Here is a 24,908-nt window from a genome sequence, read left to right as displayed (position 1 = left end):
GTTAAAAAACACAACCCAGTGACCATCACAAGTGGCCTTGGTTCTACAAGTGCAGACAATTATCCATGTTAAAATCTATACTGGCTTTATAAACCAGGTATGGCATTACCTCTGATTGAATTGGTTTTTCCATACAAATACCGAGACGGTGATTGTAGAAGTGTGTATTATCAGACCAGCAGTCCAGTTACATGTAGCCCATGATGCAACCTCGTGATAAAATCGCTGAATTTTAAAAGTGAATCGGCTTAGGAACGTGGAATGAAACGGTATTTGCAACTCCCTCACACCGCTAGGTATTTCTCCAGTATTTGTAACGCATTCTGTCTCGATACCATGTCAGAGGTTTGGTGATATATTTACTGAGTTCTAGACAATGACTGATTCTATATCAACATCTACATTTATACTCCGCAAGCCACCCAACGGTGTGTGGCGGAGGGTACTTTACGTGCCACTGTCGTTACCTCCCTTTCCTGTTTCACTCACGTATGGTTCGCGGGAAGAACGACTGCCGGAAAGCCTCCGTGCGCGCTCGAATCTGTCTAATTTTACATTCGTGATCTCCTCGGGAGATATAAGTAGGGGGAAGCAATATATGCGATACCTCACCCAGAAACGCATCGTCTCGAAATCTGGACAGCAAGCTACACTGTGATGCAGAGCACCTCTCTTGAAGAGTCTGCCACTTGAGTTTGCTAAACATCCTCGTAACGCTATCATGCTTACCAAATAGGATCACAAACAGTAGTATATGTTGTAGTGATTGACATCATAAGAAATACAAATTAGCTTTCTAGATCTCTAATGTAACGCTATCTGCTAGAAATCATGTCTATGATTTGGAATCAAGTTCTTCCATTCAAGCACATACCTGCATTGAATCCTATGGGGAAGTGCTTTAATGATTACAGCCACTAGTGAATCATATTTCTGACACTTTCATATCTCGAAACGAGTCACCTCCCTTGAAACTATTTGCTACAGTAAAATTCCAGCCTCATTTTAGGTAGTCCCTATGCATCATGGAACAGCCGCCTCAGACTCTGCGCTACCATCCCTGCAGCTTTGCGCATGTGATCGTTCCTGTGTAAGTCAGAGCTGATTAGAAGTCAGAGGAAAAGTATATCTACCACCTTCTGCATACCATGTAGAAACAGGCTAAGCTGCATTACTGCGACAGGACTGTGTTTTGACCATTCGATGGAAACAGGAAGTGAGAGAAGGACGAGGATTTTTGCTACTGTACTGTGGTGCACCCCGAAACTACATACAAGTGCTACAGATCCACATCCATTCACATCTATTCCCCAACATGCTATCTTCAGAGAAAAATTGCGAACTATAAAAGCTCAACTAACTTCATCCAATAGAAAACTAGATGATTTTTACCGCACCTCTTTCCTCCCATGTATCGAAAACAAATACTGCATGCGTGCAGGCATCGAGCACATGTGATGATACTATTAAATATATAGGTATTGATCAACTGCACAGACCAGTTTAAGGTTTCATCACCTGTACTGTAGGAGGATGATCGTATGCTGCGGACTATACTGTGAGTCACAAGAGACGCCCCCCTGTGGCCCTTCCTCGTTGTTTGAAACATTGTTATTCTTTTTTCTGCTCTAATACGCTTTGTACATTGACAAATATTTTGTTTTTCTGCCACGACTTCGAGGTCTGTGTCACATCCTAAACTGACATTAAGACGTTCTGATCCACAGCCTCTCACAAACAACAAGACATCACCCCAAAGTACTGTTATCCAAGATGTCACACTGCGTAAGAGGTGTTCTCCATTACTAACGATCATTTTATATAGGACTGACGTGGACATAGTATAATTTCTGAACCATGATCGGATGTGGGCATTGGACGCTATACATCTCTGGAAAGCTATATTGTGTATGTATCACACAGAGCCAGTGTTTTAAGGAAGTAGTTTTCTGGTTTTACGGTTCGATACCATAGTTTATCGTAGAGAAACCTGCAAGAAGGATGTATGTCATGCGCTGGCAATATATTTCTTACATTGGAATATTAACAGCGCTGCATTCCACATGACTGATAGGTCAGAAGCTCAAGCAATCTAACATTATATAGACTGTTTTAAGTGCAGAACGTTGTAGCCTTAGGAGAGCGTGTGTTTAAGTTCTCTCTTACCAGTACCTTCCAGGTACTGATCCTAGACTCTAGAACAATACTTTCGAGTTGATAGTGTAGTTGATTTACGTAAAATGCTTTGAACTCCATCCGTCTGGAGCTCCATCATGCATAAAAATCACCCATTTCTTGTTCTTAACTGTTTGGTATTACACCACAACACTTTCAAATCTGTTACTGTACACTGATAAGGGGTGCTAACCTCCTCGACATGGGTGCATCTGGAGAAATCTTGTGTACTTGGATGGGCAAGAACTTGGCTAGCTCCATTCATTCACGAGACATGGAATGTAGTGGTCTACTTCTGGTCGGTTGCAGATTAAATCGGAAACGGTGCTGCAGGGCAGTTTGGTCAACGACAGTGTGAGGGGTCTTTCAGTCTCTAATTTTACCCTAAGACTGTGAGAATGCTCTGTTACCCCCATCGGCATAGAGATAGATCATAAAATAAGCATTGTGGTCGAGGTGTTAGAAATATGTAGTGTGCTGTCTGGTATGTTTTGATGACTAAGTGTTCGACAATTAACACTGAATGGACGTACTGCACAGTCATCTATCTACATTTGCAGTGATACTCGCAAAGCAGAGAAGGGCTGTTTAGCAATTATACAGAAACTGAAAAACATGCTGTCGCATCATTGGTCAGTGTTAAAATTACTGTAAAAATGCTAAAGTTGTTAACACTATCAACCGTGATGCTTATTATTACAGTACATCAATGGTGTATTTTCCATCCCATCTGTCCACTGGTACGCAGTTGGTTACCACAAAATGATTTACTGACATCGCTTGTTTGAGTTGGAGCAAGAGTTTTGGTGGAGGGACAACACTTTCTGGGGATGAATACCACCGAAACATTGATCGCGTACATGACTGCAGTGTGAGGAATCAATCGAAACGGAACGCAGAGCCATCAGCTATTCCACCACTGTGACAGATGAGTTTAAATGTATTGGTCATCAATCACTTTTGGTCAGCAATTTGGAAACTCTCCACAACAGCACCAAACTCTTCCAGTTTCGTAATGTTGTAATTGTCTTTTATTTAAAATTATCCAGTGTGTGTGGTGTGTTATGGTAACTGAAGTAACAAGATGATTTAAACCGTGCGACGTATGGATTTCTCCAAAAGGCAATGAATCAGAACAAATTAATGTTAGTTTATAACCTGACACAGACCTCAAAGTCATAGCGGAAAACCAAAAAATGTATGGCAGTGTACAAAGTGTGTTACAAAAGAAAAAGAACAATGTTTTAAACAATAACACAGGGTCACAGGGAGCATCTCTTGCGACTTACAGTATGGTCTGTGGGATAAGGTCATAAGGTCACAGTACAGGTGACGAAACTTTAAACTGGTCTGTGTAGTGGATCAATGCCTATATATTTAATAGGATCGTCACATGTGCTTGATGCTGGCACGCATGCGGTATTTGTTTTCGACATATGGGAGAGGAGAGATTTGGTAAAAATCTTATCGAGTTCTCTATCAGATGAAATTAGTGGAGCTTTTATAGTTCGTAATTTTTCTCTGGTGGATGGAATAGAACAACTATGATAGAATGTTGGGGTGATAGACATGAATGGTCCCTGAGGGACGTGGATCTATAGTAACTGCTTGTAGGTTAGAGAAGCACCACAATGCAGTAGCAAAATTCATGTCGTTCTCCCAGTTCCTGTACTGTCTTTTATACTACCTCCCGTTGCAGGAAAAGGCTTCGTTTCCGTTGAATGCTCAAAACACAGTTCAGTCACTGTAACTCAGCTTCGCCTGTTTCTACACGGGTTGCAGAAGGTAGTAGATATAGTTTCCTCCAACCCCTACTCAGTTCCGACTTACATAGGACGATCACGTGCGCAAAGCTACAGGAAAGGTAGCACGGAGTCTAAGGGGGCAGTTGCAGGATGCATAGGGGCTACCTAAAAGGCTACCTAAAACGAGGCAGGAATTTTACCGTAGCAGATAGGTTCGAAAAAGGTGACTCGTTTTGAGATATGAGAGTACCAGAAATATGATTCCTGTAATGATTAAAAGACTTCTCCATAGCATCCAACGCAGGTATGTGCTTGAATGGGGGAACCTGATTCCAAATCCCAGACGGCATTTCTAGCGGATAGCATAGCACTAGAGATCTGAAAAGCTAGTGTACATTTCTTATGACCTCAATCATCACACAAACGAATGTTTGTGATCCTTCTCAATCAACCATTACCATAGGCCAGTGAATATATCACCAACCATCTGACAATGCATCGAGACAGAATGCTTTACAAATACTGGAGAAATATCTAGCGATGGCGGCTTGAGGGGGTTGCAAATACCGGTTTCATACCACGCTCCTTAGCCAAATCACTTTCAAAATTCGGTAATTTTATTACGAGGGTGCATCATCGGCGGCGTGTAACCGCACTGCTGGTGTGATAATATACACTCCGGAGATCGCTATCTATATTCAGTGTCACGGTATTTGTCTGGAAATACTACGTCATTTGTAGGTAATACCATTTGTGAATTTGTAAAGTGGGTATAGCTTTTAATATGGATACTTGTATGCACCTGTAGAACCAAGAACGCTTGTGATGGCAAAATGGTTGTCCTTTTTTAACATCTCGCTGTTTGCAAGACGATTACGCCTCTCTCTCTCTCTCTCTCTCTCTCTCTCTCTCTCTAGGACACAGTGGTACCACTCGCAAGAAAACTTATTAGACATGCCCACCCATCATTGATTTTTGGTCAGTATTATTTCGTATCGCCAGCGATCAGGTACTCACGAAGTATTATACTTAGTAGTATGGGATGTGTGATAGGTTCGCCTCGAGCATCAGGCTTATAAAGTATGTGTTTGTGTTCTGATATGTGCTAAGGAAATGAGGTGTATGTCAAGTCATAAGAATGGTAGAGATATTTCTACACTCCTGGAAATGGAAAAAAGAACACATTGACACCGGTGTGTCAGACCCACCATACTTGCTCCGGACACTGCGAGAGGGCTGTACAAGCAATGATCACACGCACGGCACAGCGGACACACCAGGAACCGCGGTGTTGGCCGTCGAATGGCGCTAGCTGCGCAGCATTTGTGCACCGCCGCCGTCAGTGTCAGCCAGTTTGCCGTGGCATACGGAGCTCCATCGCAGTCTTTAACACTGGTAGCATGCCGCGACAGCGTGGACGTGAACCGTATGTGCAGTTGACGGACTTTGAGCGAGGGCGTATAGTGGGCATGCGGGAGGCCGGGTGGACGTACCGCCGAATTGCTCAACACGTGGGGCGTGAGGTCTCCACAGTACATCGATGTTGTCGCCAGTGGTCGGCGGAAGGTGCACGTGCCCGTCGACCTGGGACCGGACCGCAGCGACGCACGGATGCACGCCAAGACCGTAGGATCCTACGCAGTGCCGTAGGGGACCGCACCGCCACTTCCCAGCAAATTAGGGACACTGTTGCTCCTGGGGTATCGGCGAGGACCATTCGCAGCCGTCTCCATGAAGCTGGGCTACGGTCCCGCACACCGTTAGGCCGTCTTTCGCTCACGCCCCAACATCGTGCAGCCCGCCTCCAGTGGTGTCGCGACAGGCGTGAATGGAGGGACGAATGGAGACGTGTCGTCTTCAGCGATGAGAGTCGCTTCTGCCTTGGTGCCAATGATGGTCGTATGCGTGTTTGGCGCCGTGCAGGTGAGCGCCAAAATCAGGACTGCATACGACCGAGGCACACAGGGCCAACACCCGGCATCATGGTGTGGGGAGCGATCTCCTACACTGGCCGTACACCACTGGTGATCGTCGAGGGGACACTGAATAGTGCACGGTACATCCAAACCGTCATCGAACCCATCGTTCTACCATTCCTAGACCGGCAAGGGAACTTGCTGTTCCAACAGGACAATGCACGTCCGCATGTATCCCGTGCCACCCAACGTGCTCTAGAAGGTGTAAGTCAACTACCCTGGCCAGCAAGATCTCCGGATCTGTCCCCCATTGAGCATGTTTGGGACTGGATGAAGCGTCGTCTCACGCGGTCTGCACGTCCAGCACGAACGCTGGTCCAACTGAGGCGCCAGGTGGAAATGGCATGGCAAGCCGTTCCACAGGACTACATCCAGCATCTCTACGATCGTCTCCATGGGAGAATAGCAGCCTGCATTGCTGCGAAAGGTGGATATACACTGTACTAGTGCCGACATTGTGCATGCTCTGTTGCCTGTGTCTATGTGCCTGTGGTTCTGTCAGTGTGATCATGTGATGTATCTGACCCCAGGAATGTGTCAATAAAGTTTCCCCTTCCTGGAACAATGAATTCACGGTGTTCTTATTTCAATTTCCAGGAGTGTATTTCCAGAGCCACAGCATTCAGCAGGGTGTATTTCCAATACTTCCATTGACGAATGTCATTCAACTGAAATGGGAATCCTAACATTTAATTGTAAGTATAGTGATCAAATATATATTTAACTGATTTTGTAGGATGACTCTATGAGTGGTCTGTGGTGGGCATGATTCACGTTTCCCATTAACGGAAGGAGCTGTCCGAATGGAAAGGCCTGTTGGAATGTAGCTGAGTTAACTTTGTCGTCCTCTAGGTGGCCGAATAGCGAACTAATACTTGGTGTGTGTTGGGCAGCTTTCGTGATCATGTGGAAATATGAGAAGATTGAATATGGATGTGTGTTTGCTCTGGACCATTATTCCCTTCTATGTAGATTGTCCGTTTGACTGCTCCTGCACATGTCGCACATTTATTTAGTTGAGGGAACATCGATTGTGGTGTGTGCATCTAGCTGGTGAAAGACTGGTGGAAGGCAGGTTTACTGTTTCTCTAGACACGAGAAACACTTTAGTTGATTTCGTAAAGTATAGGGATGATTTGGAATCTGTTACATAACCAACATGGGTATTAGCGAGTGGAAATATCAGTTTGCTCTTCTTTTTTTTCACATAAAGGTCTTTGCAGATGGGATAAGTTTCTAGTTACTCAATGGTCTACAGCACGCTCCACGTGGCTAAAGTTTCGGGTTTGTAGAGAAATAATTTCCAATATATATTTTGGGAATTATGTTGCATGAGCCGCCGGCAGGATACTGCTATATGCTTGATATCGAGAAGTATTGCGAAAATGGTATGATATTCTGGCAAACCATGCAAAATTACATATGTTCTTGTAATCAAAGAGCCTGGAGATGTGTGCAGAAAAGCGAGCAAGCTAGCAGGTCCAGATCAGAAACAGTAATGCATTTGTACCGAGGGGGAAACGAGCCAGTCTTTGCACAGCATTTCTGAGAGTGACTTCAATGCACTGAGAGCACTCTCGTCACGCATTGGGAGTGGATGACCGCCTGACCTCGTGGGAAATATCTAGTGTCGGGAGTATACCTATGGTGTATGTGCTTATGCTGTCTGTCGTCGCAGTATATGTGCGAGTGTCTGGTGGCTGATAGCTATGCGACTGATGTAAAAAGAGCTGCACAATATAGCAATGCAAGTGTTCAACTGGACCTACTACAGTGCACAAACAGGACGGGCAATATGGCTGTAACAATACGTCCCCTCATTGGCACCCCTAGGGGTATCCTCGCATGTTCCTTGTAGTTCTATAGCTAGTGATGTTGATTCAATACACCAACCTGGGTGGGTGATGTCTCCCCAAGCATTACGTCCGCAAGTGAGGTATTCATCATCACACACAGTTCCGGACACCTGTCCTTCATAATACTTGTTTGAGAGAATCTCGGTAGGCTGCAGCACCTTGCAGAAGCACTGATTTAAAGACATTGCCACATAATTTCCTAGGACTGAGAATCGAGACATATAGCTGGTGTGAGTACAGGTATAGCATAACTTTTTCAGGTGCTGCACGGATATAAAAGATAACTGCACTGTTTGTGTAAAATGTGTCTATATTGCAGTGTAATGTTATTGTGGCTTATGTTGTGGCATGACCAGAGAAAATAAGTATGTGTGTCCTATCCTGAGGGACATATAGATTCAGTGCAACGATAACCGTGAGGGGATGAGAGAGATTTTTACATGGAAAATTATGTGCACTTTAGACACTGAGATCCGTTCCAGAACCACAGCCGTCAAGAGGAGACATTACCTGTAAATCGATTGGTGTCAAACTGCAGCAGCAATCGTAATATTTAATTGTAGTTACACTGGTAAATATGTTCCTGGTTCGCAATATTCTTGTGAGTCTTGTATGTATTTGATGATCTGTAGACAACTTTTGGTGGCATTTAATAACTATAAGTGCAATGTAGCAATCTGTGCAAGATAATTTTGCCACTGAAAGTCTTGTCTGCAGAAAACAATGGCGGATGGTGCTCCCACACCGGCAGCAGCAGCAGTTTGACGGGTAAATTCAGTGACAGGCGTGCTGTCCCATTAGGACTGCTAGGAGGAATTCACCCTGTGCTATTCTGATGTCAGTATCCGCAGGTATCACGTCAGCAATGGTAAACACACGTGTTGCTCAGAGGCGTCTCGCGTATGGGATCAGTGTGAGCGCACCTTGGAGTTCAGTGGCGTCAGTATAACACTCGAAGAACTGTAACTGTATACCCAAAAATAGACCCAACATTCACCTGCTCTCTGTAGGCAGCAGCGGCGTGAGAGTGATGGCTCGCACTGACCCGCGTCTGGCAGTCGCATGCTTGCACTTGGATCGTCTACGCTCTGCAGATAGGTCTTCGCTCCCATCTGGTCGCGTCAGCAATCGTGCCTAGGAGATCGTGTATTTCGAGAGGAATTTCTCAGGTGTCAAGTATAAAAGGGCTGCCACCACCTCATGCTTGAGTGACCCAAATGGGCACTTGTGCGTGGCTTGGCAGCTGACGGTGCATCCCGAGATCTGGAAGCGTGCGCGGTAGCGTCCTGTGTGGTCCAGTGGACAGGGGGCGGCGGGCGGTGCCTGCACATGTTGTTTGCATGTCTGTTGCATTATTTTGTGAGCAGGTCTGTAGGCTGTGCTGTGTGTTATTTGGACAGTTTACGAGTTGATTTCGTGTCTGCACATCAATGTACTGCATTATTTAGGAGGAGTTTGCATGTCTGTGTGCTGTGTAATGAAATTATTTCGCTAATTTAGGAGTTGTTTGCATGTCTGCAGAGCGTTATTTCGGTAATTTACGAGTAGTTTTACAGGTCTGTAGGCTGTGTGGTGTGACCCTGAGCAAGTCAGAGCGTGTGTTTTGTATCAGTGTGATAAATATACTATCTAAAATCAAAATAAAGTACACTTCTTCATCTCTCCAGCTGCCCAGCACAGGCTGAGGCATTTTCCCCTCCAGACAGCCATCTTGGGTTATGTCATGGCACAGATGACAGTGCCCTCTGGTGGTGGTACTGTGGACTCCAGACCCCATGGTGACCACATTGTTTCCTGCCATTTTCCTCCCACTATCTTGGATTACATCACAGAACGGACGACAGCGCCCTATCGTGGCAGTACTGAGTACTAGGTCAGTTGGACTCCGGACCCCATGGCGACCACAGTGTTTCCCTCGATTTTACCCGGCCATCTTGGATTACGTCACGGAATGGACGACAGTGCCCTCTGGTGGCAGTACTGTGTATAGGTCAGTTGGACTCCCGAACCCATGGTGTCCACACTGTTTCCTGCTATTTCCCTCCCACCTCAGAGCGCCATCTTGGATTACATCACGGGGTGGATGGCGGTGCCCTCTGGTGGCAGTCTGTGTACTAGGTCAGTTGGACACTGGACCCCATGGCGACTACACTTGAGGGTGGCACTGCCTCTAATTGTTTAAATAAATAGTGCATGCAAAATAAAGAAAAGACTTATGTATAGCACAGGTCGAGTCCTTTTCCAGCCAGTCGGGCGACTTAGGTTAGTGGAGGTAGCCCAAGTGGCCTATTTTCCCGGCGTTTTCTTAGGTTAGTAGAGGTTTTTTGCATTGTCCTGATGGAATTTGAACTTCCCACCATTTTCTGGGGGGGGGGGGAAGGGAGGGGGTTAGGTTAGCGGAGGTAGCCCAAGTGACCTATCTTCCCGCCAAAGTCCGCTGTCTTGAGTGACGTCACGGCCGCCATCTTGGATGACACATGCACTGTTGCCAAGTCTACAAGCCGCCATCTTGGATGATGTCATCGCCGCCATCTTAGATACATCTGGCAACAGCGGAGAGTGGTGTGACGACTGCTTTGTTCCATTACTTATAACAGTCGAAGGACTGAAAAAAAGTTGAACAGAATTGATAGCACCTTCAAAATTGGTTATGAGATGAACATCAACAAAAATAAAACAAGGAGAGTGGAATGTAATCGAATTTATGCACTAAAAGTAGTAAATGAGATTTGCTATTTGGGCAGCGAAATAACTGATGATGGGCGATGTAGGGAAGGTATGAAATGCAACCTGGCAATACCAAGAAAAAATGTCTGAAAAAGAGGAATTTGTTAACATTTATTATACATTTAGGTGTTAGGATGTCTTGGCAGAGGGTGTTTGTGTGAAGAGTAGCCTTGTATGGACGTGAAACTTGGACGATAGTTTGTACAGAAAAATGCTGAAAATTAGATAGGTAGTTCGGATAATTGATAGAGAATCTGACTGGAGACAAAACAAATTTCTGGCACAGCTTGACTAAAAACAGAAATCGGTTGATAGCATCCACCTTGAGACATCAATGAACTGTCAGTTTGTTTATAGAAGTAGTGCGTGTGTGGAAGGGGGGGGGGGATTTTAGAGGGAGACCAACGGTGAATACACTAAGCATGCCCCTAAGGATGTAGCCTGTGGTAATTATGCAGAGATGAACAGGCTTACTCAAGAGAATAGACTAGTGTGGAGAGCTGTATCAAACCAGTCTTCGGATTGAAACACACCAACAACAACAGTTGTTTTCGTACTAATGTATTTTTGTGTTTTTTCTCTGAGCTTTTTTATGTTTTTCTCTGAGCTATTTATTTTTATTTTTTAATTTTTTTAACGGTACCAAACCAGTGTCACATTCCACAATCTGGTAATGGATGACGTCTCGTATTTTAAGGTGGCGTGTCGTATTTTAACACTTATTGTTTCAGTCACATATTATTTACAAATTTATAGGGAACGAACTTTCGTAATAGTAAAATAGCAAAACAATACAGTATATGAAGGGCTTATTTCAGTAGTGGTACAAGTCCATTTTTGTTCATCGTGAGATACAGAGTCCTAATGTTAAATGAGCGCTGAAAAATTTGCAGTTGAGATTCAAGCATATGGCTTCTTGCTAAAGATGAACCTTCCTTTCTGTTTGTTTGGATGGTAATGGACTTGTACCACTATTGAAATATGCCCTTCATATAAGTAGTTAAATCCAGAGATTGGCGCACATTAAGAGCGATACAGGTAGCTGACACAGCAAGGATCTGTTTACAGGCTAGCTTCTTCGCCGGTATACTTAAACTAAGTAGGTGTTAGCTTTTCGGGAAGGCTAGAAATACTAACATAATCCCAACGTCATGTCCCTTCCATCACTGGAAACGTTTTTGTATGTTGTGGTGTAATAGAAGTGAAAGTTTCTGCTTGCTGCCAGGAAACGGAAACAGTGCGAAAGCAGGTAATCGAAGTTACAGCCAGTCATTCTGGAACTGTTTTTCTGGAATGCAGAATGCCAACTAATTTTTTTAGAGTTGCCATGGGCTCAAAAGTTCCGGGAGAACTGCGTACTCTTTAAGCGTGATAGGCAGTTTGGCGTCCAGTTGGTGCGGATCTCTTTGACAGTTGTACTTTTCAAAGGCAATTATTAAAAATTAGTCCAGGTGGCCGTGCCGGTCGGTGCTAACCTTTCGTTAGAGTGTAGAGCCAATAGGAATCTACGGAACAATGTTCTGGTCGACGGTATCAACTTGAAAGTGTGTGTGTGTGTGTGTGTGTGTGTGTGTGTGTGTGTGAGAGAGAGAGAGAGAGAGAGAGAGAGAGAGAGAGAGAGAGAGAGCGCTTTGTTGATGTTCTTTTTGTGACTGTTTGACTCTCGGTGGATTGTAAGTAGTCGTATTATCCCGATACATGATTCAAGGATTTTGCTGAGAAACAGTTGCGGAAAATTTTTCATTCTTACAGTTCTTACCCGTTCTTAAAACCGTGGTGGGAATCGTAGGACACGACCAAATCGGCTGCTAAAACTTTTCTTTGTTCTTCCTTAACCAGTTGTGGTTTAAATGGAAACCACCTGCATTACTCATAATGTGCATCAGTCTCTGGATTAAAATACATATATATTGTTTTGCTATCTTACTATTACAAAAGTTCATTCCCTACAAATTTCTGGAGCAGCGATCGACTCTGAATTGATGGTGAGAAGCCCATATTCGTAGTTTAGGAGTTATGACTAAATAACCTTGTTTCACACATCAAATCGAGACTAGCAATAATCATCAAAACAGTTTCTTTCATACAAAAGGAAAGGTATCCTGTTTATCGTCTTTCATACAAAAGGAAAGGTATCCTGTTTATGGACCACAGTATAATTACGTCATGTGACGAAACCATATGCGTGGCATATCACCGGACCAAGGGGAATGTGACAGCGGACAAAACGACAGTCTTGAAAAGAAGAAATGAAGCATCACAAGAAATGCAGCGGTATCGTGAACGGTTTTTTTTTTTTTTTTTTTTTTTGTCTTGGTGTGAGAATGAAATAAGAATTAAAGGAGAGAGTAAAACTAACTGTTGACATCTAATTTACACCTTTCGGAAAGCACAGAAGGGACGACCGGTCTTAACGTTTCCATCCGACGTACTGATAACCATCAAAAGTACCACACAACTTCGGACCGCCATAAACATCCATGAGGCTTTGATTTTCGACACGATCATTGGTGCTCCATCTCATTTTCATCCATTGTCACCAACCGCGACACAGCCAACTTCGAATAGAGTACCACCGCAGTAGCATACCTTGAGGACGGTTTTCTGGTCTCAGTGCATGTATGCGAACATAGGTATTTTACTCCATACTGGCGTGCAGTTTTACCCTCAGTAGCATACAGACACCGAGCACGGCGCAATGAGATTATGCTGGTATAATTCTGCCTCGGCAGAGTGGTTGGTTGGTTGGTTGGTTTGGGGAAGGAGACCAGACAGCGAGGTCATCGGTCTCATCGGATTAGGGAAGGATTGGGAAGGAAGTCGGCCGTGCCCTTTCAGAGGAACCATCCCGGCATTTGCCTGGAGTGATTTAGGGAAATCACGGAAAACCTAAATCAGGATGGCCGGACGCGGGATTGAACCGTCATCCTCCCGAATGCGAGTCCAGTGTCTAACCACTGCGCCACCCCGCTCGGTCGGCAGAGTGTGTGGCGGATGTTATTTAGTACTAGTATTAACAATTTTCTGCCATATTTCATTTTCTTATTCAGCTAGGGCAAAATTAAGATCCATATACCCTAATCTTTCTTAAACTTATTTCATGACTGCTACGTGAGATTCTTTCTGGAATACATGTGTCTAAGTTTACGACGGTATAGGATTCTTCGAGAGCAACATCAGCTTTCTTCCAGACACTCCCATACGCGAACGAGAAAAATAAAAAGAAATGGTATTGCAGATGAAAAGCGCGAACATCTCATTGATATTCCCCTGCGGCTTTCCAAAATGTCGGGAATTCACGACGAACCAACAGCTGTTATATTTTCGGTAATTATGAGCACAGCATGTGCACACAGAAACAGGACGGGGATTATCTGCGTTGATATTCCCTCGTTCCATCGAATTAAAAAAGAAAAAAAAAGAACTGACACAGCAACTTTTTTCGCGTAGCGGTCGCCAGTCTAAATTTACTCGTAGTCGTATCGCGTCCGTGCTCCCCCTCCCTCGGAGCTGGAGGGAGGCAGGGAGACTGAATTCCTGGGCGCGGCGGCGGAATTGAGTTTTTGCCAGCGCCGCGCCGGCACCACCTGGCTGGCAGAGGCCCCCCACCGCCGCGGTCTGCCCCACCCCTGCCCGTACTCCTCCCACCGACGGTTTCAATGACCCCTCGTGGCGGAGCAACGAACCGGCAGTCAGCCAAGCTTGGCGGCCGCTGCCTCAGCAGCGCGCGGCTCCCAGCGGCGCTCGTCTTACCGCCAGACCTGCATCTCGAGACGATCGTCATCTCGCTCCGGTTACAAAAGCGCTTTCCAGCGGACTGGCAACGAATATTCCGACTTCCTGGCAGATTTCAACATATAGATATCCCGCAAAACTTCCGACAGTAACTGGCGAAGGGTACTTATTTATGAAATTTACCGCGCCCTCCTCTCGTACTCCATTCCCGTATTTGCCAAGGCAAAAAATGACGACGCACGCGTTCTAATCTCTCTCACGATGTCAACGCAAGACATGACGGAGGCGCATAACTGATGCATCCTAAATATGTGGGACAAGTCTCTTGTGGTGGCCATTTTCGCAGCAGCTGAATATAATTGCAGTATTTAAAGGAAAAAACGCGTTTCGAATGGTGCTCATCAACCGTTTCATTTTACTTGGGCACCCAGACGCCTTTCGCCTTACTTACAAACCATCCTTAATGGACGTCTGAAATATTACACTTTTTTTTAATTGCTACTACTATATGACCAAGTGTATATAACTAATTAATGACTGTTTACACTGACTGATCGTATAATAGATAGAAACGCCAATAGATGATCACAAATCCCCTTCCTTTCCCAACAGTGTAAACAACACAAAAATTAAATCGCCAAATAAAAAACCACAGAAAGCAAAAGCTGTGAAAGTTGGCAACACTTACAAAAACGACTGACACTGTATCCACAGAAAATGGCAGTGTGCTACGTTTCGAAAACGGAGCAACCGCAAGAAGTACTGCAAGCTTTCACCCAGTTTTCCACACCAGAGATAGCTATTTATACTGCAAACAATGAATTACAGACTGATGCGTAAGTATCTTTCCATTTCATTCAAATGGTTCAAATGGCTCTGAGCACTATGGGACTTAACATCTGAGGTCATCAGTCCCCTAGACTTAGAACTACTTAAACCTAACTAACCTAAGGACATCACACACATCCGTGCCCGAGGCAGGACTCGAACCTGCGACCGTAGTAGTAGCGTGGTTCCGGACTGAAGCGCCTAGAACCGCTCGGCTACAACGACCGGCTTTCCATTTTATTACATACACTTCGATGGATATGTTTTAAATGTATGTCCTAATGTGCAAATACGTAATATTTCAGGACACCCTCTGAAGACGCCTTGTAAATAAGGCGAAACGCATCTGGGTGCACGCGTAAAGTAGATAAGTTAATGTACGACATATAAAAGGCGTTAATCTTTTAACGTACTGCAGTTTATGTCCGACAAGGTTTTTGCGAGAATCGACGTCTGTATTCTGCAGACCACTATGAAGTTCACTTCAAAACGTACTGTCGATTATACTACGTGTTGGGGGGTCTTCTCGTTCCATTCACGTTTGGAGTGCAAGAAGAGTGACTGCCCAAATACCTCTGTGCGCGCGGTAGTTAGTCTCATCTTGTATTCACAGTGTCTGCGGAAACGGTGCGCAGGCGGCTGTACAATATTAATAAATTCCTCACTTAATGCCGATTCTTGAAAATTCGTACGGAGGCTTTCACAGTATAATTTGCGTTTTTCTTCAGGCATCTGCCAGTTCAATTTTTCCAGCATCTCCGTGACGCTCGTCTAAGATCAAAGCACCTGAATCATTTGTGCTGCTCTTCTTTGTACGCATTCAATGTCCCTTGTTAGTCATGTTTGGTACGAGGCCAACAAACTTGAGAGCAATTTTCTGGGATAGGTCGCACTAGTGTTTTCGAATCAGTCTTCTTTCTAGACTGATTGCATTACTCTAGCATTCTACCAAGGAACCGAAGTCAGCCGCCTGCTTCACCTATGACTGAGCCTTTGCCATCATTACATTTCATACTGCAACGAATTTCTTGAACCAAGGTATGAGGGTCGATCAAGAAGTTTCCGTTCGGAGGCCGCACAGTCCAGAATCGGTATCACAATCAGGCAAAATCGTCGTGAATATTGAGGCAATCATCCCACCGATGCACCAGGTCGAAGTACCCCTTTGGCAAAACACCGCGTCCAAGAGTGTGAAGAAGTCCGTAAATCCTTGCTGCGTAGCCTCGTCCGACAGGAATCGTCGCCCCTTCAAGGCCTTTTTTAAGCGACCGAAGCCGTTATAATCCCATGGGAAGAGATCAGGACTGTAGGGCGGGTGCTCGAATATCTCCCACTTGAGCCGGCTAAACTTCTGCTTTGCGACATTTGCCATATGTTGACATGCATTATCATGAGGTAGCGCTACAGCCTGTCGCAGTTTTCCCGGACGTTTCACGTTAATTGCCACTTACACATTCTTCATTCTCCTATATATGCCTACCGATGTTTGTCCTTCCGCGTCCAAGAAAAGATTAACAGCACCTTCGTTCTGTTTAGACGCATTTGCTAATAATATCGCCTTGGATCACGTTTCCGCATTTACCGCACGCACGCCAGGCAGACACTGATCTCTTGCTTATATGTCGCTGCTTACGTACCTGCATCGGAGTCGCGCTATATTGCATATACACTGCAGCAACGCCCTCAAACGGAATCTTTTTGGTTGCTCCTTATATTTGTGTGGGTTGACTGGTCCCAGTTGTGACTCACTGATATTCTATTCATATGATACTAACTTTTATCGTTTTGTAAAGTGCAAAATTTTATAGTTCTGAACATTATGCAAGTTGCCAGTCTTGCACCACGTTGTAATCTTACCAAGATGTGAATGAATATTTGTGCAGATTTGTTCAAACAGCACTTCATTATAAATAATTATATGAGCTACAAAACCTCTGGGGTATTGTTAATATTGGCTGGAAGGTCATTAATATACAGCATGAACAGCAAAGGTCCCAGCATTCCTCCCTGGGGCACGCTTGAAGTTACTTTTGCGTCTGTCGACCGCTCTCCATCGAAAATCAGATGGTACGTCCTTCCTACAAAGAAAGCCACAGTCCAGTGACAAATTTCGCTCCCCGTACGATCGTAATTTTGTTAATAAGCGTGGTTGTGGAACTGAGCCAAATACTTTCGGGAAGTCAAAAAATACTGAATGTACTTGTCTGTCGTGATCGATGGCTCTCAGGCGTTCAAGATGATACGTGAGGAAAGTACATGTTGAGTTTTGCATGAGGGACGTTTCGGATTCCTTCCTGGTTGGCATGGTAAGATCAGTCTCTTCGTGATGTTTTTGCTCAGAATGTGTTCTAAAATTCTACAACAGATGAACGTTACTGAAGTTGGACGGTACTTTTGTGGACCACTGCTGCTACCCCTCTTATAGACGGGTGTGATCTATGCTTTCTTCCAACTACTGGAACTAGGCCTCTCTGGTATGTTACACTTAAAAGAGGCGCTAAATTACCAGCAGATTCTGTATTGAATCTGGTTTAACGGGACCATTAAAGTTCCCTAAGGATTCGTCGTATGCTTTCATATTATCTGCACCGCTCTGGTACAATCCCAACAGTGTGTCTGCAAAGGCATCGGTTTGTGTTGCCATTTCACCCTACAATGTCTTCATTTTAAAATGTGTTAAGAATACCATCGAGACCTAGTGTCTTCCTCAGTAGTTGTAGTTTCATAGTGCTGCTTGGAATCGTGTACGGTTTTAATAAACTGTTAGTAATCAAGACATTGTAATATAATGTGTTACAGGTATAAGGACAATGCCGAAAGTCTTTAGCGAAATCATTAGTACCAAGTTTTGAACCCGTTGATATAGTGCAGCCTCTTCAGCCGAACAGAATTTGCTTCTTTCCCGCGTTTTCGTTGTTTCTCGAATTAGATGAGTAGGGTGCTTGAAGAACCAGTTGCACCTGTTGTTGTCCCAAAATGTCAGCAGTTATCGTTGCTGTGTCAACTGACGCGTGGCAGAAGTAAAGAAGAAATACTCATTTGAGGCAAAGACGTATACTTAAAGATTTCATTCCATTACGACGTCTTGCAACAATTTAGCGACAACATTCACTGACGCAAAAGAAAGTCTCAGCGCCAAAAGGAACCTTGCGAGATAAACGAAGGTTGGTAGTTTAGTTTCTGCATCTGAACGAAGGTCTGCTCAAATTTCGCGCCAGTCGCATAAGAGTGGCGCTGCTGTGCAAATCAGATTTGCTTTAAATACGCACTGTAACTGTCGTAAGTGCTAGTTACCTTTGAGACAGGACGTAGTGAGTTGATGTCAGTCAAGAATACCTTTAAGACGACGAAGACACTGTTATCAACAGCTCACTTGAGTTTGAACGAGGTCGTGTAATAGGCGTACGAGAAGCTGGAAGTTCCTTCTGTGACATTACAGAAGGACTTCACATAAATGCAGTCACTGCACATGATTGCTGGCAGTGGTGGTAGCGGGAAGGTAGTCGCAAGAAGACAGAGCTCCGGAAGGCCACGTGGCACGACGGAGGGGGAAGACCGTCGTGTTCGGCGTATGGCTGTGGCGCATCGTACTGCGTCTGCAGCAGCAATTCGAGCAGCAGTTGTCTTCATAGTGTTACATCGAACTGTTACAAAACGGTTGCTTCAAGGACAGCTCCGAGCCAGACGACCTGTAGCGTGCATTCCACTGATCGTAAACCATCGCTGTTTGTGACTTTAGTGGTGTCAAGCGAGAGCTCAGTGGAGGGCGGAGTGGAAGTCTGTTGTGTTTTCTGATGAAAGCCGATTCTGCCTCGGTGCCAGTGATGGCAGGGTGTTGGTTAGAAAGAGGCCAGGTGAGTGCCTGCAAGCAACCTGTCTGCGGCCTAAACACACTGGACCTACACTTTGACGTATGGTCTGGAGTGCGATATTGTGTGGCAGCAGGAGCACACTCATGGCTGTTCCACGTACTATGACTGGAAATTTGGACGTCAATCTGCTGATCGGACCTGTTGTGTTGTCATTCATGTTTTCCAACAGGATGACGTTCGTCCACATAACGCTGTTGTAGCTCACCGTGCTCTGTAGAGAGTCGACATATTGTCTCGGCCTACTCGATCATCATTTCTGTCTCCAATCGAGCGCATATGGGACATCGCTGGACAAGAAATCCAGCGTCATCCCCATCCAGCATTAACCGTCCCTTTGTTGACCGACTGTGTGTATCAGGCGTGGAACTCCAACCCACAGACTGACATCCGGCAGCTATGCGACACAAAGCATGCACGTTTGCATGGTTGTATTCAACATTGTGGCGGTTAACAGGTTATTAATGTATCAGCAATTAACATTTGCACTAGCTTTTCTCGCACTTATATTAACCTGTCAACTTGCAACGCAAATCACTTAAATATGTTACCTAGGCAAGTGTATTCCCTACATTTTATTACACTACATTAATTATTTCTTGGCTTTGTTTTTTTTTTTTTTTTTTTTTTTTTTTTTTTTTTTTTTTTATGTCCATTACTGAAGTTAATGAATCGCATTACTGAAGTTAATGAATCGAAGAAAGAAAATGACTGAACACAAATTACGACATGACGCGTTGCTGAAAAACTGATAGAAGAAAGAGTCAGAGATATGAGTATTTAAGGCAGATTTTGTTTTGTGCTATGTAGGAGATGTCAGCTGCAATAGACAGGAACAGAGAGTTGCACAGAACCAAACCTAGGGTTGACTACGGAAACAGCAACCAAGTGAGCAGGGTCGGTAGTTTTAAAACGGTTGGCTGTTTCCTTTCTGATTTCACCATATCGGTGAACCTCAACTGGAAATACACTCCAAAAAAATAAAAGAACCAGACCACGAAAAAATTACGCCCAGTTGGCGCGTTAGATCGTTAAAATCACGAGCCTATTGGGGTACCCTGCCGTAATGATCCAAACGTTCTCAACTGGAGAGAAATCTGGCAACCTTGCCAGCCAAGGTTGCGTTTGGCAAGTACAAAGACGAGCAGTAGAAAATTTCGCCGTGCGCGGGAGGGCACTATCTTCCAGAAATAAAAGCCCGGGATGGCTTGCCATGGAGGGCAACAAAACGGAGCGTAGAATGTCGTCGACGTACTGCTGTGCTGTAAGGGTGGCGGAGGTGACAATCAAAGGGGTCCAGCTATGACTAGAAATGGCACCCCAGAGCATCACTCTTGCTTGTCAGGCCGTCTTCGGCCCGAAATCACATTGAATGGAGTAGAATTGTCTTCAGTGAAGAACCCCCGCCGGCCGGTGTGGCCGTGCGGTTAAAGGCGCTTCAGTCTGGAACCGCGTGACCGCTACGGTCGCAGGTTCGAATCCTGCCTCGGGCATGGATGTGTGTGATGTCCTTACGTTAGTTAGGTTTAAGTAGTTCTAAGTTCTAGGGGACTGATGACCACAGAAGTTAAGTCCCATAGTGCTCAGAGCCATTTGAACCATTTTTTTTTTTTTTTTGAAGAACCCCGCTTCGAATTAAACTCCGATGACCAGGGAAGACGTGTCTGGAGACACCCCGGACAGCGGTGGGATACCAACCTGAGTATTGCCTGCCATACGGAAGGAAACAACAAGTTCCAACAGTAGTGAACTCGCCGCTCTTTTCACAAATCCGGAGATCGATTGCCACCACTGTATTGACACTAAGTAGATTGCTTCAGATGAAAACTGCTTTGTTCCTCATAACCACAATTCTACGTGAAAAAAGTTCTAGTATAAAATAAGACACTTGCGGCCACTACATACAGCTGCATGAAATTATGCGTCCCTTCCAAAATCAATCTTTTGAGTTCATTTACTTTGTCAGCTTTCTTCGTGTGGCTCAAGTTTTGCGTTTCTTATTTGTCTTAGCCCCAGCTTTATGTATTGGAAGTCAAGAACGACATCTCATTCGCAGCGACGTACATAGTTTTGTTGCATATAGCTTCAGTCAACTAAAACTGCAAAGCCTGATGTGAGGACACTGTTCATTTTAATTTAGAGTTCCTTAGAGAAGCTTTTTGAAGCAATTGATGTATTTCATTCGAAGCACAAGATCGAGATACCACGATTTTGATAATTAGTTTTACTCAAAATACGATGTTATAATTATTATTAATTTATTAAAACATCGATAACGATACGTCGATAACAATTGTAATACTTTGCGTAGACAAAATCCCATATCAGCTTCGTAATCCTCTGATCGAACTGAATCGTTTGAGCCGCGCGGAGTGGTTGCGTGGTTGGAGGCGCCATGTCACGGATTGCACGGACCCTGCCGGACGTTCGAGTCCTCTCTCGGGCGTGTGTGTGTGTGTGTGTGTGTGTGTGTGTGTGTTGTTCTTAGCATAAGATAGTTTAAGGAGTGTGTAAGTACAGGAACCGATGACCTCAACAGTTTGGTCCCTTAGAAATTCACACACATGTGAACACTTTTTGAATCGTTTGATGGATAAAGCGCGATCAAAAATTTTCCGTTCGAAGGCCACACTAACTCCTTGCCTACAAGTCGGTACTTGTATACCCGCATTGGAGTCGCGCTAGATTGCATGTACGCATCAGCAACGCCCTCAAATGGAAACTTTTCGATCGCCTCTTATATGTCGTGATAACATTCTGACTAGTTTTTATTTTGGCATTTTTCTAGTGTTTTTGTGTGTTTTTAGCTCTGTCACCACCTTTCAACCCAGTTAAATCAGTACATTCTAAACACGTTGTGCATGCGAGCAGAACGGGCGACTTGTCTTGCATTTGGATGCACTGAATTATCTGTGTTTAGATATCAACATAACTTAAATTTACATTTTACTTGATTCGTAAGATGCATAGTAATTCTGATGAAGGGGTCTGATGCCATGGGAATGCCATCAATATCCACTAGAATTAAAACAGCAGCCTCAGCTGAAGGGTGACGCTTGAGTACTTGTGATGAGAGTTTTGACATAATATCGACGAGTGTGCCAAGCAGTCATTTTGACAGCTACAGATGTGCATTTGCTTCCAACTTGGCGTAGTACTGTTTTCACCTATGGTGAAGATGGCAGCACAGAAACAGCGAGTATTTCAGGCATCGTTCTATTGGTATTGTTTTTGTATTGAATCATAACAAACAAACTTTACTCGAATTTTTTGTTTGTTATTTATAAAGTTAAGATCACATGAAATGTATGATGAATTCTTGGAATTGCAGCAATGGTCGGAAAATTACTACAAGATTAGTATATCCGCGGGAATTGTCTCTTTGGGTATCTCCGTCAATAGGGAGGACTCGAAATAGTGCCATGTGAAGAAACTGTTGATAGGTCTCAGTCTGGTAATGGCGATGACGCCTGCTGCAGTGTTCCTTTGCCGTTTTGTTGCGAAAGGAGATATGACTCCTCTTGTGCTTGGGCTCTTCGAATATCTTTGTGGAATGACAATGTGGTGGATATCCAGAGAAATCTCATACGTCCGGCCTTCGTGAACAATAGGTCAGAGTTTTGTTTCCACATATGCGATGCCTTTTATAACCGGTATTGGAATCCTCATCGAAGAACCGCCGAAGAGCGGATTGTCGTTTGAATGGTCTTCGCGTACTAAGATAACAATGTTTACATGCCAGGCAGTAGGCTGACGTAGGTTATCCTCTGTTGAATATTTCGATCACTAATCGTAATACTGCCGCCTAACTTCGCTTTCTAATGTTCTCTCAATTCATTGTCTGCAATGTATCTTCCAATCGCAGCATGTTGGGAAGCGTGTAATAGAGTGTAAGAACAGACAGAAGCATTGCTTACGTTTCACGACAAAGGAAAATTTACCTGCGCTTTAAAAAAATGCCGAGAATAATTTCTAATTACGTCCCACCCGAAGCAGAAGACGTTCGTCAACGTCAGTATGAACTGCGAGAGAGAGATCGAATGAAACGAGCATGCTGCAGTGTTAGAACAAACAGCCTTGGAACACAAGAAAGAACGACCGATATAAATCAACCGTTACAGCTCATGCTTTAAGTGTCTGCAAGCGTAATGTGGCGTGTATAGAAGAGACAAGTTAAGAGTATATGCCACTTGCACAAAAGGAGGATCCACGTTAACAAACTAAACATCCAGCCATAGTTTCTCAAACTGCCAAGCGGCAGGTGTTGGTTTTTCATGAGAGAAAAAGCAGTCCTGATCTTCTACCTTGGTAGCAACGGTGTTCTACTTGAGCTAGACCTCTTACACTTTTGAGTTTCTTTGTCACAGAACTTCGTTTAAAATCTGCAATCAAAGATCTCGCTTTGATCAAAGGGATTTGGGACGCTTTGTTGTCGCATTCGAAGCCTTTCGTGTAACGGAGAAGCCTAATGTCTCTTCCATTTTTGTATCGAGTTCTTTAACAAGAAAAGAGGAATGAAATATTCAAGGAAGTCGAAAAAGTTAGTGTCCCACGTTGAGATAACTGCACAAAATGAGTGGCGCGTTGTCAGAAGAAAGTACATGCTCTTTGATTCCTGTGGACACAGTTCTGCCGCAGTACGCATAACGGGTGCGTCAGTGTTGGAGTGAAATAGTGCGGTAACTGGATACGTACTCCATACTTGAAGAACACGGGACAGTACTGTTCTTTATGGGCAAAGCGTCTGAATTGGCACACAGATTCAGAGTGAAATTCTGAAAGTGTATGGACCAAATGCAATGTCGCTTCCAGCCGTCGCGACGTGGTGCCAATAATTCGACCAAGGCGGCACAGGCGTGGGGAGAAAGGCCATCGACATCTCCACAGACGATGATGCCCAGGCACTCGAGAAACTGTTTCGCACCAATTGCAGACTTTCCGACGATGAGGGCGTTCATACAGCGGCTCTCCACTGACTCCGTGGGCAAGGAGCGGATTTCTATCGTCCAGGAATTAAACGATTGGTAGAACATTGCGACCGTTATTTATAGATACTTGGTGATTATTTTGAAAGATAGTATCATGTATCTGGGTCAGTTTGAAGTTTTATGCAGTATTCAATAAAGGTTACTTGACCTGCAATAATAATGTGCCACTTGCTTTTTGAATTCCTTTCATAATTCGTTGTAGCTCCTCTTACGGCAAGGCAGGGCGAACCACTTCACTAGGATCACGCCCAGTGAAGCACTACGGTGTTCAAACCAACCTTCGGACTGAAAAACGCATTCCTTCTTTTAGGGATACTTTATAGCCAATGCCTCAAGTAGTAATTTCTAATATATTACATAAACTGCAGAGTAAAATGTTTTGAGAGTGAAATTATTGATTTTTACGAGGAGATCAGTAGAGATTTCCTGGATCTGAGCAGAATGGAGTGACTTTCTTTTTTTCCCTCAGGTGTTCACGAATATCTGCCCTGGTTTCATCCGCTGTTGCTTCCTGGTAAGTTTATTTTGTTTTGTTTAACCTGTAATCTTCAACGTTGTCTTTTCTCAAGTGAAGTTCATCTATTGTTTGTACCTTCAATTCTGAAATGTATTTACAGTCTATAAATGACAATCTAGAGAAGGCAACAGCGACAATTCTGTAGGTGATATACGTAATGACTAAAAATGCCTCCGAAGGAAGATAATTTTATAATGTTGGCGGTTGTAATAGGTCACAGTCATTACTTTACGTCTTGTATGACCCCTCGCAACCGTCTAGAGATATGTTAACGATTGTTGTGGATCTTAGCGTTGCAGCCTTGCCGGTACCAGTCATGGCGCTTGTTCAATCATGATGTCAGATACCACTTTACAGTCAAATCTGATTCCTTCCACAGACATCGTCTCCGTTCACACGAGCCTCAGAACGACGCACGTCCGTGTGGCGTCGGTGGTCGCAGCATTTTCTCCGTATCTGCTCATATTGTCTGTGTCGTTCGTAGTACATTAC

The sequence above is a fragment of the Schistocerca americana genome, chromosome 6 (genome assembly GCF_021461395.2).
Source record: "Schistocerca americana isolate TAMUIC-IGC-003095 chromosome 6, iqSchAmer2.1, whole genome shotgun sequence".
Taxonomy (NCBI): domain Eukaryota; kingdom Metazoa; phylum Arthropoda; class Insecta; order Orthoptera; family Acrididae; genus Schistocerca; species Schistocerca americana.
The sequence above is the reverse complement of the archived record's forward strand: the minus strand, read 5'-3'. Positions refer to the sequence as shown.